Below are 16,445 nucleotides of genomic sequence, written 5' to 3' on the forward strand. Positions count from 1 at the left end.
GGCCAAGCACAAAGAAGACACAACAAGTCATCCCAGTACAGCTGGGAGCATCAGACTTACTGCAACAATGAGCAATTAAAGACATATTTTGGCAAAATTACAGAAAAATCATAAATACCTTCAATAATAATGATTTAATGATTCATCACTTTCAACCAATAGGTGGTGCTGTGACCAAATTGTTGTGGTATGGTCAAAGTAAGGTGACAATGACTCATGCAAAGTTTGGTGTCAATATGCCACAGCATTGCAGAGATACAGCTTCAAGAGTCGGTTTGCATCATTTCTCAACTTTGTTGCATATCGACTTGACTAGACATATCGACTTGAAATTCATAACTTCATGTCTGCATGGTCTGAAGATGATACGATTCGATTTTGGAGAAAATCGGAGCAACGGTCTAGGAGAAGTTTAAAAAAGTAGGTTTTTAAAGAAAAACAATATGGCGGAAAGGAAATTCAGCCGACTATGGCAAATTTGGTATCTATGGACTCAAGGAATCTACTGAGACCATTACAATACGTTAATATTGTCAAAAGTTATTAGCTTTTTTGTAAATTTCGTTATAACTTTAGACCACAAGGTGGCGCTGCCCCAGAACTTTTTACGTACTGTCAGGGCATGGTGCCAAAGACCCATACCGAGTTTCGTAACGATACGCTAATGCGTTCATAAAATACAGCATTTTAGCACAAAATTCAAAATTTGTTCGTACATTTTTCGAAATTTTACAGTTTGAGAAATTGACTTGAATTCCATAACTTTTAGTCGGCATGGTCTGAAGGTGATCTGGTTCAATTTCCATGAAAATCAGAGCAACGGCCTAGGAGGAGTTCAAAAAAGTAGGTTTTTCAGAAAATTAAAAATGATGGAAAAATTTTCATGACGAAAATGACGTCATAGGGTGCAATCGAGGAAAAAATCAGAGGAAATTTTTTTTTGTTTCTAGCCCTAACGGTTCAAAAGTTATTAACATAAACATGAGTGCAACTTTGGACAGCTGGTGGCGCTAGAGGGATTGAGTTAGAGACTCCAAATTTGCTATGGACACAGTTCAGACTGTCCTCTAACTGTGTGCCAAATTTTACAACTTTCCCGCAAGCAGTTCTATGGGCTGCCATAGACTTCCAGAGCGGAAACGGAAGAATAATAATAAGAACGCCAATGATTACAATAGATGCCTATGCACCTTCGGTGCTTGGCCCCTAAAAAGACAGTTTAAATCCCTACATTATAAATGAAGATAATAATAAAGATAATAAAGAAAAACACAGTGTTAACAGATAAGAGGAATATACTGCAGGAACACACACATTCACTCTGGACACAGTGACCTGATACTGTCATTTCTTTATCCTGTAAATGTAAGTAAAGTCTTACATTTATATTCAGTTACACACAGTTATCCCTTTACAGTTATCACTCTCATAAAATACTTGAATTACATGTTGACTTTTAAACCTAAATTTAATGTCCAACAACAGATATTCTCGTCGCTTCATAAAATTAAGGTTGAACCACTGCAGTCACGTGAACTATTTTAAGAATGTCTTTAGTACCTTTCTGGACCTCGAAAGTGGTGGGATAAAAAAACCTCTCGGATTTCATCAAAAATATCTTAATTTGTGTTCCGAAGATGAACGAAGGTCTTACGGGTGTGGAATGACACGAGAGTGTGTAATTAATGACAGAATTTAAATTTTTTGGGTGAACTAACTCTTTAAAATACTCATATATTTTAGAGTAGTGAGTACTGAGCTGCGGATTCTACACCATTATAATAAACGGTTTTAAAAATGTAGAAAACACTGTACATGCTATAATTCATATTCTCTTTTGCTGTTTGTCAGGAAAAATATCTGTATCCTCCAACCATTTTAATTTTGACTTTTTAAAATACATCACTTATCAGTGATAAAATGTATCTACTTCCAAAACAACAGGGAAATACTACTACAGACATGAAAAGATGAAAAGTTACTTTCAGTACACTAGTCACCATTTTAAAGCATATAAAAAAAAATTAAAATCAGTTGTAATGAACACTGAGCGAGCTATTGTTGCACATAAAATATAAATGTTCAGAATTATATATGCAATGGATCAAAAAAAAAAAAAAAAGTTTATTAATGAGCCATAGTTTTATTGCATCGTGCGCTGACAGAGATGCAGTATAACACGAATGGGTCATCAATTTCATTTGGTCCTCCAATTTCAGTACATTAAAGGGTTAGTTCACCCAAAAATGAAAAGTTATTAATTACTCACCCTCACATCGTTCCAAATCCGTAAGACCTTTGTTCATCTGCGGAACACAAATTAAAACATTTTGACGAAATCCGAGAGCTCTCTGACTCCTCAATAGCTGCTGTTGGCGCCATCTACTGCTGTGGTTAGAATTTTCTATGCATTTGATTTGATTTGATGGGAGTCATGAGACCTATTACTCTCTCCCTAGCCAATCAAGTTAATGCATAAAAATAAAATTAAACAAGCATGTAACGACCACAAACAGAGGGAAAATAGAAGAGTGAAAGTACAGTTACCTCACTTAAAATGTCCTCAAGTAAAATTAAAGGTACACAATTTTTAAACTACTTTAAAAAAAGCTACATTTCTGATAAAAAACTTACAGTACTTAATTACAGTAATGAAAGTATTTGTAATTTGTTGCTTCACACCCTGATCTGCTCCTATTGGATAGGCTTGATCAGAGTCAAATACAAAGACTTGCTTGAGTAGGAAATACTTCTTAGCAAACTTTTAGTCACAATGGTGTTGACTTGAATTGCACACTTTGTCAAAATGGTGTCAACTTATATTGTTTCTGGGTGCAAGACTTCAAAGAATTATTAAAAATTACAAAGTTATTTTTGGTTTCCAGTGAAGAATCCAGAGCATTGTAGGCAGTGGCTAAAGGCTGCAAAGAATCATAAATTTGGAGAGAACACCACTACAGAAAATCTGAAAAACCTCCATGTCTCCATTTCAAACCAGATGACTACGAAGGGGTTTAGGTGGGAAAAATACTGAAAGAAAATGCTGTTCCATCAGTTAATTAGGAAGAAAAGGAACGGGAAACACCGTCTGCTCAGCCCCCTGAAGCAAAACGTTGTCAGGTAAGAAGGTTGTTGCCATAGTATTTTTTACTAAAATGCTGTTTAAAGAGTAGACAAAGTATGATACAAAAAAAGGATGTACCTAAATTATGTGAGTATCAATTTGAGTCCATTTTGTGACTTAATGTACTTTTAGTAACTCTTTTTATCAAGCATGGCCTGCAGTTTAACAACAGTATAGACTGCATTTTATGACAGTCACGTTAACTACAATACAAACCAGTATGAACAGTATATAAATTTTGTACTGAAGAACATTTTTTGTACTTTTTTTTTAAACTAGTATACTGGCCACCGCTAATCAGAAGTGATGTGTTTGTAGCTCTAGGGAAAGTACAAAGGAAAAGCAGTAGTCTGATTTATGAGTGTCTCAGAGAGCTAGGGTTAGCAGCGGGGGCATGTAGACCAGTTTCCTTCCAGGGGAAATAGCCACCCCCCCAACCCCACCCCCCGACATGCATCATAGCTAGTGCTCATTCACCAGGTCAGGTTCATGTTCCATACCAAACATTCTGGCTGATTTGGTAAATACCAAATCATGTATCTTATTTAAAGGGTAGTGAAACCCTATTTTTTTATGTTGACAGTTATGTATGTTTTACATATTACTGAACAAAATGAAACCACTTTTTTTTTTTTTTCAAGCCATGTTGTTCTTCGGGTTTAAATAAAGATAAAGCAACATCACATAATAAACATTATTGTAAAATCTGAATTGCGATTGGTTCTAAGAGCTGCGACGTATGCTAAAACATCATTAGATTGTTCACATTATTCATAAAACGTAATCCAGTTGCTGTGCTGGCTGAAGTAAAGCAGCAGAACACTCAAAAACCCATATTTTCTGCATGGAACACTATATGCTAAATTCAACATCACTTCACTCACAGAGTGGATCTGGACCAGAGTGAGTGAGTTTAAACTTTTTTAGAGCCTTTTTCAAATCTGAAGTGTGAATGACAAGTGCAAAAATAGAGGAGGTGTCATGACCAGGTTGCCCCACCCCTAATGCATGGTCCAAACACCAAGTAAAAAGCAGGGTCAGTGCTACAGGCAGTGGGAGGTAGGAGTAGGGTGAAAATTGATTAGATTTTTTATCAGATTTTCACTTTGTACTTTGTTTCACGAAAACCAATGAGGTCTGTTCTAGCGCATCACACATGCAAGTTCGAGCTTCCGTGTTTAGCAATTTTGATGCACACTTTTGTAACGAATCATTCGAAAGTCATTTGTTTATTTTTATCTCCCATCAGACTTTCTGAGACATCGTTGCTATGGGTTGCGTCTTTCTTTGGACTTGACTGACAGACTGGCATTCTGACACTGCGAGTTTCACGATTACCCGTAAACTCTGTGATGTCAATCATTAAATTTAAAAATGACATTTAAACTGCAGCATCTTCATCTGCTGTATGAGGAGAAACACATAGTTTCACTATCTGTCCAATTTGACTTCTTTCTTTCTTTCTTTCTTTCTTTCTTTTACTCCTTAGTCACAGGAGTAGTCACAGCATGAGAGTAATTGTGTAATCTCCATCAAAACAAAAGTGCATCCTGACCTTGTACATGCACTGGTAATATTTTGGCTTTGTTCACACATCCATCAAACAGTAATTTACTGGTAATGTTGCAACAACTCATCCTAGCAAACTGCCAGAATGGACAGCCATTTTGCTTTTACATTAATTTGAAAAAAGACAGTATACATTTTCTGGTCTATTATTGTAATTCCTGGTTTAAAACAGTCAAATACATTGGTTGCTGTCTTCTCATTCATCTCTGGTATTTCCTCCACCTCCTGTGTTTCCCAGTGTCTCTGGGGCGTCGTTATCAGACACGGGGTGTCGCTGGCGTGCATCTAGAGTTTTAGGGTTTCCGTTTTTTACGATATTGTTGATTGCGCCACTGTAAAGTGGTAAAGTTGTCTCTCTGTTGAGTCTGAGCACCTAATGTAAATATATGTGTAAATATTTCCTTTTCAATGATAAAAGCAACTTTTGTAAACAAACCTTCCCGTGGGAACTGGCCAACTTTGTGTCCAGAAGCCTGTGAAACTCTCACCACACTTGACAAACAATTAGATGATGGTATCCTAAATCGCCAAATTGACACATTACAGTTATGTAAAAACTGACCCTGCCATGCACTCATTTTTAACTGTAATGTGTTATGTATAACATATCTCATAACTGAAATGTGTCCTTCAAGTAAAAATACAATTTGATTAAACAATGGCAGGTTAGAATTCTGCTTGTTGTTTGCATACTGTGCCCTGTGCAGTTTACTCTCCACATTGGTGCTTTTTTGTATTGTTGTTGCGCCACTGGTGGCACCAAATGGAACAGCAAAAATGATGACTCTTTCCAATCAGGCTTCCTAAACAATCTTACCACCCTTTCCGCTCTGCCGCCTGTCTGCCATTTATCAGTGTAGTCTCGCCCAAACTTAATTGGTTGAGCCAAAATTTAACATGTTGCAGCACTCAAACAAACAAAGCAATGTTTTAAAAGTGCCATAAATTCAGAGAGAAAGAGAGAGAGTGAGGAAATTAATTGTCTTTTATTGTGAATGGGCCAGCTGTCAGGACAGGATGTGTTAGGGTGTCTGCTGTGAATGACAGAAATACATTTTTGCTTTTCTGCTTTTTGCTGTTTTTAGTGCGTCTACACTGTGATGGACCTTATAAAATAAAGCAAATAATGCCAGCCACGGCGCCCACCTATAATTTGGTAACATTTTGATTTGTCAAGGCATAATTATTGCATGATTAAAGATAACTTAATGGAGCATAATCTCTCAAACAGTTTAATAACACTGGGATCTTGAAGTGTGCCAGATCTCCAGTGGTTCTTCTGTTTGTGTTGTTCTCTCTACCCATGATTGGTCCATTGTCTCCCAAGGGCTGTTTTTTTTTTTTTCTTTTAAATTCTTTTTGCAGAATCAAGACTGAAGTCCATGTACAGACATTTGAGCCCATTGATCCAGTGAATGGACAGAAAAAATGACGGTTGAGAATAATTGAGGAAAATAGCTATATATTATTCCCCCCCAATTTATGCTTATTCTCTCTGTTTTCTTCTTTTTCTGTCCCCCTTCTTTCGTATGCTTTTTTTCCCCTGTGTGTAAAAAGGAAGTATCTAATAAAAAGCTGCTCGTGTAAAGAGATGACTGAAGCTCTCTCTGCCTCATTCAGAGTGCAGGAAGCCGAGCCGGAGACTGTGCCAAGCCTGAGCTGAATTCCTGCCAAGAATCGACTTGTTTGCTCGTCTCGCTGGAGCCAGAGGCTGACCTTATTAGCTGGGAGGGCAGCCGTCTTATTAAAACACATCTGGCGCAGAGGGAGCCTAAATAGTCCTCATATTGTCTTCCTGCGGCTCCTGACCTTGCGTTACCTAGCAGGAATGCTGACGAGGGCTTCACGCATCTGTTGAGAGTTTCTTGCCCCCTCACTCGCTCTGTCTTTCCTCTCTTCTCCTCTCTCTGTGCTGGCTGTCTTAACTGGCGCCTGTACGGTAGCTCTGTGGGACCTGTTTTTCTTCCTCTCCACCAACCCCCCGTCCCACCACTCCCCCACCTCTACCCTCTCTTCCACCTCCCTCTTTTCCAGTTTGCTGTGTTGATACAATTATCCTTGTGTAGATGTTTTATTAGCGCCAGTTGCCTGGTACAGCTTTGCTTGTTATTTTTAGCTGTGAATGCTGGCACTGCCTGTCCATGTTTTTTGGACATGATACCATATTTTTACCATGTTTTTGGCTGTGATACTAGGATAATACCATGTTGTTTTGGGCCTGGTACTATGAGAATGCTATGTTTTTGGACATGTGGTAAAGTTTTTGTCCATTCTAACATGTGGACATTGTCTGCAATCTGTAACATGCAGTACTGTCACTGTAGTTTTCTGTAAGTGTTGGACTGTTGAAATGAATGACAGTCTCATTTGTGATCTTGCAGCAGTTATTGCCGGGCCCCTCTTCTGCGATCCAGATAAGATCTCTGTTACGGTGACTCACTTTAAAACGGAGTCGTGCAGTATTCAATAACACAAGGAAAGTAAAGGATAGTAAAACATGAAATTAGCTGCACTGTGGGGACTTAACTAAAACTAAAACATTAAAGGGTTAGTTCACCCAAAAATGAAAATTCTGTCATTAATTACTCACCCTCATGTCGTTCCACACCCATAAGACCTTCGTTCATCTTCGGAACACAAATTAACATGTTTTTGATAAAATCCAATGGTTCAGTGAGGCCTCCATTGCCACCAAGATAATTAACACTTTTAGATGCCCAGAAAGGTACTAAAGACATATTTAAAACAGTTCATGTGACTACAGTGGTTCAACAGTGGTTCTCTTCGCTTCTAATGTTATGAAGCGACGAGAATACTTTTTGTGTGCCAAAAAACGACAAAATAACGACTTATATTCAACAATATCTAGTGATGGGCGATTTCAAAACACTGTTTCATGAAGCTTCGAAGCTTCACGAATCTTTTGTTTCGAATCAGTGGTTCGGAGCGTGTATCAAACTGCCAAAGTCACGCCCCCCAGTGGTGAACCATTGAAATTTCAAAACACTTAAGGTGTAACGAAGCCTTGTTTTACTGAAATCATGTGACTTTGGCAGTTTAATACATGCTCCGAACCACTGATTCAAAACAAAATATTCGTAAATCTTCATATGTGTGTATTACTGTTGTTGAATAAATCTGTGGGGTCAGTGACTGAGTGAGTGTACTCCCTGAAGATTCCTCACATTCCTTCACTTCCAGTGTGTCACTACAAATAGCTGAACTGACACACTTAAAAAACTGTGTGCGTGTCTTTAGTGTATGTAAAGTCTCTTTCTCTCTTTCTTATGTATATTTATTGCACAAATACACAATCGCATTTAAAGATTCCTTTCGCCTCATGTGAAGCTGTCTGTTTGTGTGTGGCAGCTGTTCTGAGAGAAGCCCCTCAGGCGGCCACACATGGCTCTGATTAGCATGCTGTGACTCAAGCTCTCCTCACCACACACGCTCTCACTACCCACAGCCCCCTGCCCTCCAGTTGAGCAGCGTCACTGTGGCGGCAACAGCGATTTTAAGACCTTGTCAGGATTTCAACCACTCTGCAGTGTGCTGTGCACTCACACACTTCTTTCTCATCCTCTACTGTACTGCACCTCTTTTTTTTTTACAATGAAAACGGTATTATGTTAGTGCTAGATGGCTGAATGTTTATGTATCTCTCCTATATATTATATCATATCTCTTATATCAGTAATGAACTGATGTACAGTATATATTAAGTGCAGTGCACTGCGATACGTGCAGAGTCAGTGGAAATAAAGTGCACAGACCATTTGGGTCTTCTATTATGCTACACATTATGCCATCTTTTTAATAGCTTTATTGTTTATAGGTCTGCATTGTTGTTCTACAAGTTTACAACCCAAAAAATAATAGGTGATGTCAACTACTGGAGAAATGCATAAGTGGAAGACATTTACAGTATATCTTTGTATACATCACTGGAGAAAAAGCAACAATATTGACAAAAAGACACCCTTTTTTGTTGCAACTAAATTTTATAAACATTTTGTGGAATTATTGTATAAAATCTATCATGTTATTATTCTTATATGGATCTGTCTATCAGTTATATTATTTGTATATGGATAAATATATTATGGATGTTTTTGGATCGCTAGATTAATTTATGTCTTATTAATTTACTCTCTGTGTATAATAACCACCACTTTCATCACAAACTTTCAGTAGTCAGGCTCTATTACATTCATTCCCAAAGGATGGGAAAACTAATTTAAAACCAGTTTTTAGAGTTATAAATTAAGTCCAGTAATTAGCCTTAAACAAATAGTTTACTCAGAAATAAAACATTTCTTATCATTTACTCACCTTCATGCCACCCCAGGTATGTCTGACTTTTTTTCCTGCAGAACACAAAGATTTTTTTTTACAAAAAAAAAAAAAAAGTCAGCTCTGAAGGCCAATGCAAACAAATAATGAGCACAACTTTAAAGTTCTAAAAGCACAAAAAGGCAGCGTTAAAATAATTCATACCACTCCAGTGGTTTAATCCATGTCTTCTGCATTGGTGTTCTGCAAGTACACAGCCAAAATGCTTGTAGGTGGTGTCAACTACAGGAGAAATACATAAATGGAAGACATTTGTTTTCATCTTTGTATACACTGCTGGAGAGGAGGCAAAAACAACCTTTTTTGTTGCAACTGGACTTTATAAACATTTTGTGGAATTCTTGTTTAAATGAATTGAATTATGAATTATATTATTTTTTTCAAATCGATAAACAAACAAATAAGCTTCTCTGTATGTAATCAGACTTCTTTACAAGCTTCCAGCAATCAGGTTCTATTTCATTTATTCTCAAAAGATGTGAAAACTAATTTAAAACACATTTTCAAAGATGTGTTCACATAAATGTTTTAATGATTTTTCAGAGTTTTTTTTAGAATTATAAATGCAGTCCAGTAACTGGCCTTCAAAATTTCTTCCATAATTTACTCACCTTGCCACCCCAGATGTGTATGCTTTTTTTTCTCCAGAACACAAACAAATATTTTTTTTTCTTTCTTTTTTTTCCTCAGCTCTGTAGGCCCATACAATGCAAACGATAGGTTCACCCATGATACCATTAAAATATAATATGATTCTGGGTGGTTACCATGTTCATATTAACACACACAATTTATATTACTATTCCATATTACCACAACACCATTCATATTTTTTTTTCAATTCAGTATTTGAACAGAAGAGTAAACCATATCCAATAGGTGGCAGCAGCGCTCTATTGAGACTGACTGCTTCTTGAAGAGTCTATAGCAGTGGTTTTCAATCCTGGTCCTGGGGACCCACCGCTCTGCACATTTTGTATGTGTCCCTTATTAAACACACCTGATTCAGATCATCAGCTTGTTAGGAGAGAGATCCATGAACTGAGCGGTGGGTCCCCAGGACCAGGATTGGTCTAAAATGGAGCCTCTGATGCAGTTCTGTGTTACAGCCAAGCCAAAGGCTTTATGCTGAATGTCACATGAAACTGGTTTCATCGCATCCTCTTTTCGGAGAAAGTGTTAAAAGCAGTATGAACTGACGGCGATAGCTATGGACTTTTAAGGTAATCGGCTTACCTAACTAGTTCTTTTTATTGTTCCAGTTTGTTTTATTTTTATATCCAAATGTTAGTGAGAAGAAGAAGGTTTTTTTTTTTACTGTATGTCAACCTGGATATGCAATGGACATGTTCATCTTTAGTAGCTCCTCTTAGGACATCTTGAGTAAAGCAGGTCCATATTTAATATAGCATGTACAAGACCTGAACTGGAAGCGACGCAACCGGTTTACAGAATACTGAAGTTTGTTGTACATTGTCCATATTAGCTTTTGCTGCTGCAGGCTACACCATATAGTTCAAAAAGCATCTTTTTCTGACTCTAATTTCTCCTAGAGCATTTGAGCTACACCCACAAGACAAGACAGGCCTTCTGACAGTTCTGACTTGTGATGTTATATTTCTTCTAACTGATATGATTTTCTAAACTGGATGGTCAAAACTGTGGGGTGGAGTTGGAAATTTTGTAATTATTCTGAGAGTTCTAAATAGGTTACGAGGGTGCTTGGGGCAAAAATGCCCCACAAATTCAAGATAAGAGGGCAGAATTTGCCCCTGCACAATTAAGCTAAATCTATTACGACTGTCGCAATTAAAGTGAAGCTTGAAAATTTATGAAAGTCCAGTCAAATAACAGACAGTCTGTAACACCGTTTGTTGTTTGGGGAAGAAGGAGACGGGAACCGGCAAATGTTTAATGTAACTTTAATAATCAAAATAAACAACTTTTATGCTTCCGAGCTCCTCCGTGAGATACGAGACCGGTGTGCGCGCAGGTGACTCTAGCAATCACGCCACCGGCCTCGTTCTCATGGCCCTCAGCCTTATCCTGCTTGCCTCGCAGGCCGGGGGGTACTCCGAGACTGCACTCTACTAAAGAGACTGCACTCTACTGCACGGGACCTGTCACAGCAGCCGCAGCACCTGGGGGTAAGGACAGATGAGGCGAGAGAAAAGGAGACGGAAGCATCAGGAGCAACAGAGATGAGAGAGGGGAGAGAGGAAAAGAAGTTCCCGGCCATGTGATGGTACTGGACAATCCTCGTCCGCCTCCACGCATTACATAATCACGTTGGAAAGGTCACGTGTGACGTAGACGGAAGTACCGAGCAAGTGTTTTAAAGCAAACATACTTCCACCTACGTCACGCGTGACCTTTCCAACGTGATTATGTAATGCGTGGCGCATCGTAGGGCTAGTGCAAGATGAGCATTTGTGGCTAAAAAAGTATATAAATGTGTATTTTTTTTTCGACTGAAGAAAGAAAGAAAAAATGCAGTCTACTGCTAAACTGCAGCATGTGCTCGATAATAAAAAGAGTAATTAAAACTGCATTAAGCCACGAAAGAGATGCTCCAAGCGGCTTTCTGTGCGCGCACTCCGAGACGGAGTGGAATACGGGCAAGCAAAGTGAAATGTTGGGGAAATAAATCACATGTATAACAGTATATTGGATCCGTACATTCGGTCTTAAAGTGACAGCAGCCTAATATACCTGCTGCTGTTTGTTTCCTTAAAGGGTTAGTACACCCAAAAATGAAAATTCCAAACCTGTAAGACTTTCGTTATTAAGATATTTTTAATAAAATCTGAGCTATTTCTGTCCCTCCATTGAGAGATATGCAACTATCATTCATTCATTCATTTTTGGGTGAATTAAACCAAAAATTATTTTAAAGACAAAGGGTAAAATTACTTAGTGCTCTTTAGTAGATTTAGTAGGATTATTATATATTTAATTTATACAGTGAAGACCATGCAGTGTTGTTTTACATTCTGCTGATAAAGACAGTAAACAATAAAGATTGTTTTACATTATGTGGTCATAAATTTTGTTTTTTTATTATTTATTTTGGTATTGGCCGATACTGCTTTCAGTGATCGTGATCAGCCCCAAAAATTCTGATCGGAGCACCCTTAATTCTGATATAGGGGTGTCCAAACTCGGTCCTGGAGGGCCACTGTCCTGCAGAGTTTAGCTCCAACTTGCCATCACAGGGCTAACACACAGAGACATACACATACACACTCTCAATCTAGCAGCAAATGACAATTTATTGTCTCAAATTCACTGGTGCTACATGTCTTTGGATTACGGAATGCACCTGGAGAACATTCGAAATCCACACAGAATGTCATCCTAGCTCAGTCAGGACCTTCTTGCTGTGAGACAAAAGTGCTACCCATTGAGCAACCATGCTGCTGTAAAACAGGTTTGAGGAGATAAAACCAGATAATCCTCTTCTCACAGCCTGATCCAAATAGACAGGACTGAGTGTTTTCCTGCTGCTGATGGTGTGTGTGCGTAAAGTTGTTGTTATATCCAGGATTTCCATATGGCTGCTGTGACATTTCAAATCTTTCACTTACTGGACACCCAGCATGTCTTTTGATGGTGATGGCAGGGTTCACTGTAATCTCTTCACAGAAATGACAGCACAGATGTTTCTCATTCTAAAAACCCCATTCACCACTAACAGGAAGCATGACAATGATGACAACCATTGTGACAGAGAGTGATAGTAATCATTGTAACTCTTCTGATCTCTTATCGAGCCGTTACACATTTAGTCTGTACGATGACTCTATGAGGAATTGCTATTACACCACAGTCATTAAGAACTTATAATGTTGTTAACTGGAGTCACTCTGAACACTTGGAGCTGTGTTTCGCTTTCAATTAAAAACTCTTCAGTGGGTGAAGATTGGGGTAGAAATATTGATTGAAGTAACTGTGAGCTTTGTCAGAAATGTCTCAGATCCTAACTGTGTTAGTTTCAGAGTCATCCCTAAGGGTTCTGTGTTCCCCAGATTTTTATATGGCCCATAATAAACACATGACAAAGGGTCCTATGTTCCTAGGGTTAGGGTAACATATGAACAAAATTGTGTTTACAAGTTCCCAGACTGCTATAATAAGCACTTCTGACGAAGAAAAAAATTAGGTTAAGAAAAACTGAACATGCTTTGTCCAGTGTGGCATGTGGGGATAGCGTGTCTTGACCGGTCAAATCAGTATAGACAGTCACAGAAGCTTTTCATGTTCTTTGGAGTCCACTTAAAAGGCTTGGCCATTTCCAAGCATTGATTCTCCCACTGGGTGGTCGAGTAAATGGTTGCAATGCTGTATTTTGGGTGATGTGTGTGTTTCAGTGAGATATAATTTATTTTCAGCAAGCAGCTCCTTCTCTTCTCTAACTAAGCATCTATTCCCTGCATTTTATTAAGCTTTGTTATGACAAGCCTACACATCAAGGTGATATCCAACATTTTTGGAAGCTTACCTTACAGCATTCTCACCATGTCAGGATTTAAGAGAGAGCTTAACATTGCAACATCTAAAAAATGTGTCTCTCTCAAGCCCTCGTTTCTCTCACTCAGTAGACCTTGCTTGTTATGGGATATCATGGATGCAGAGTACCCCTAATTTACATCTATTAGTCTGGGAGGAGATTTGTAACATGACAGATCTTTTTTTTTTCAAACCACATGAAGCATATTCCACAGTTGCAGGCAGAATATGGCTCTCGCCGTTGTGTATGAGTGACTGCTCAGCACTACACATTTTAGATGTCTCCCTAATCAAAACTCTGCTGTTTAGTAGAGACTCCAAGGCTTAAAATGGATATGTCATATAAGGGATTATAGAGAGACATAAAAATGTGCAGTGTTTGAACACAGAGCACAGCAACAAACTGGCTTTCTGTCACCACATAGTTTGTATATGCTGCAATTAGGGATGCACAAAATGATTTTTTTTGGCCGGTACCGATACAGATATTTGTCACTTGCTCTCTTATTTAAACTTATTCCGTTAAAATAGATTAGTGTTTTGATCATGTTTTAAATTAGCAAAGTTCAAAAACGCATGAATTAAAGAGTTAGTTCACCCAAAAATGAAAATAATGTCATTTATTACTCACCCTCATGTCGTTTTACACCCATAAGGCTTTTGTTCATCTTCGGAACACAAATTAAGTTATTTTTGATGAAATATGATGGCTCAGTGAGGTCTCTATAGACAGCAATTCCATTGAACTTCTCAAGATCCAGAAAGGTACTCAAAACATATTTAAAACAGTTCATGTGAGTTCAGTGGTTCAATCTTTATATTATAAAGTGACAAGAAAACTTTTTGTGTGTCAAAAAAACAAAATAACGACTTTCCAACGATTTCAAAACACTGCTTCGAGTCTTTTGTTTTGAATCAGTGATTCTGATCACGTGTCAAAATGCCAAACTGCTGAAATCATGTGACTTTGGCCCTCCGAATCACTGATTATTTTCATCTTTGGGTGAACTAACCCTTCAAGGCAGTGGTTCCCAGCCACATTCCTGGAGGCCCACCAACACTGCACATTTTGCATGTCTCCTTTGTCTGACACACCCATTTTAGATCTTTAAATCAATGAGCTGATAACCTTAATCAGGTGTGTTTGATTGAGGAGACATGCAAAATGTGCAGTGTTGGTGGGCTTCCAGGAATGTGGTTGGGAACCACTGCTTTAAGGTATACTAGCTAGTTTATTGCTGCATCACCAAATAATGTCTATTGAACATGAATTGGATCCATTTAACATTCAACAGGTAATAAATACAACAGAACATTTGAAATAAACAGTGTTTTTTTAGGTAGGTCTAACAGTAGTTTTCAGGTACAGAAATACAGTAATCAAATGTAAAATATGTTATTTATTGTTGTATAAATTAAATATATATTAATCCTTATTAAAGTTACAAAAGTTATTTAGTCAAGAGTAGTGAGTGATTTTTTTTTCTTTTCTCTCTTTTGTTTGATTAACATCAACATATTTTCATCAAACAATATAATATTAGGCTGCCGTCACTTTAAGAGCTGCATGGATCCAATATACTGGTACACAAAAGTGTTTTATTTCTAAACTGTTTATGTTGATTTAAGACGTAACTGACTATGTTTACAAGGATACTTGCCCAGATTAAATTTTGAGTGAATTTGAAGAAGTGAAAGAGAACTCAATTCAGTATTTGCGTGGTGTCTAAAATGCGACTTTCCGGGCGCACTTTGGATGTGTGTGCATAAAACTTCTCACACAGTGAGTAGAATTGGGTTCTCTTTGCGCTTGCGCTTGAATTTTTGTTCACACTGGCCCCCAGACAGTCTTTATTGTCGAGCCCTGCTGGACTTTGTACATATTTCATTTTGTTTTAGCAAGTGTTTAATTATTTTACCCAGAGAAAAACGTTAGATTATGCAACAGACATTATACAACTTAGTGCCTTCACACAGTTAATTAATAAACCATCGGCTTGTTATATCTGCCTTTTTCATGCTATAGCCGATATGCCAATGGTTTTAAATTGATCAAAAATCGGCCGATACATCGGTGCATGTTTGATAGCATTGGGACTCTGGTCTATTATCTCCAACAACAAAGCTTTTGAAAATGATATTATATCATCAGAACTGGGAAGTAGGATAATTCCAACAGCACATGAAAGCAGCATTAAAGATACATAAGATACAGTGTGACCAAACATTTTAACCACTCAAATATCTGATCTTGGGGACTGTGTGTGTGATCATAAATGGATCTCATCACACCTGATATCCTCTGCAGCAGCTGGTGTTCGGACTAGGAGTATGTTGCTAGGAGACATGCTTCCAGGAAGACAGGAGTACTGGATGCTTTTCAAACCTCTCACCGTGAGCTACACACAGCACACCACAGGAACATTTGAGAAAAAAACAAACACACACAGAGCATATGGTTAGTGTAGCGATCAGTGGAGGTGTTGAAGTAATGGAGACTTTGATTGCTGCTGTTTGCTTCTGCTTTCTACATGTTTTTTCTTTTATTGCTCTGTTCACATTCTTATCTCGCTCATTAGGAATATGCCATATGACAGATGAAATTATTGTTTTTATTATATAGCTTTTATATCACACTACCCTTGTGAAAAAGAAGTGCACTTAATTTAACATTTTCTTTACACACTTTTTCAAAAGTGCACTTTGAAATAATTCCAAAATAAAAGTTTTACTACATTTTAAATCAGTATGTTTTAAGAATCTTTTGTTGTGCTTTAAAGAAGCACACTTATTTTCATGTGTTGACTAACAAACTAAAGCACATGTACTTGATTATAATTTTAACTGTAGTGTTTGTTGATATTACGTTTGAAATTTATATATTTCAAAT

The 16,445-nt window shown here is 37.7% G+C and overlaps 1 protein-coding gene across 3 annotated transcripts in view; it reads left to right on the top strand.

Annotated features, from left to right (window-relative positions):
- The window catches only part of gse1b (Gse1 coiled-coil protein b), a 234,727-nt gene that overhangs the window by 46,252 nt on the left and 172,030 nt on the right, over positions 1–16,445 (top strand). Inside the window, exon 1 of one of the 3 annotated variants that reach the window (XM_051871001.1) lies at positions 10,076–10,269. The exons of the other annotated variants lie outside the window; for them this stretch is intronic. The gene's annotated coding sequence lies outside the window, so the exon portion shown is untranslated. Of the gene's footprint in view, positions 1–10,075; positions 10,270–16,445 lie in introns of those variants that run through there. 3 annotated transcript variants of the gene reach the window in all.

The sequence above is a fragment of the Ctenopharyngodon idella genome, chromosome 18 (assembly GCF_019924925.1).
Source record: "Ctenopharyngodon idella isolate HZGC_01 chromosome 18, HZGC01, whole genome shotgun sequence".
Classification (NCBI taxonomy): Eukaryota; Metazoa; Chordata; class Actinopteri; order Cypriniformes; family Xenocyprididae; genus Ctenopharyngodon; species Ctenopharyngodon idella.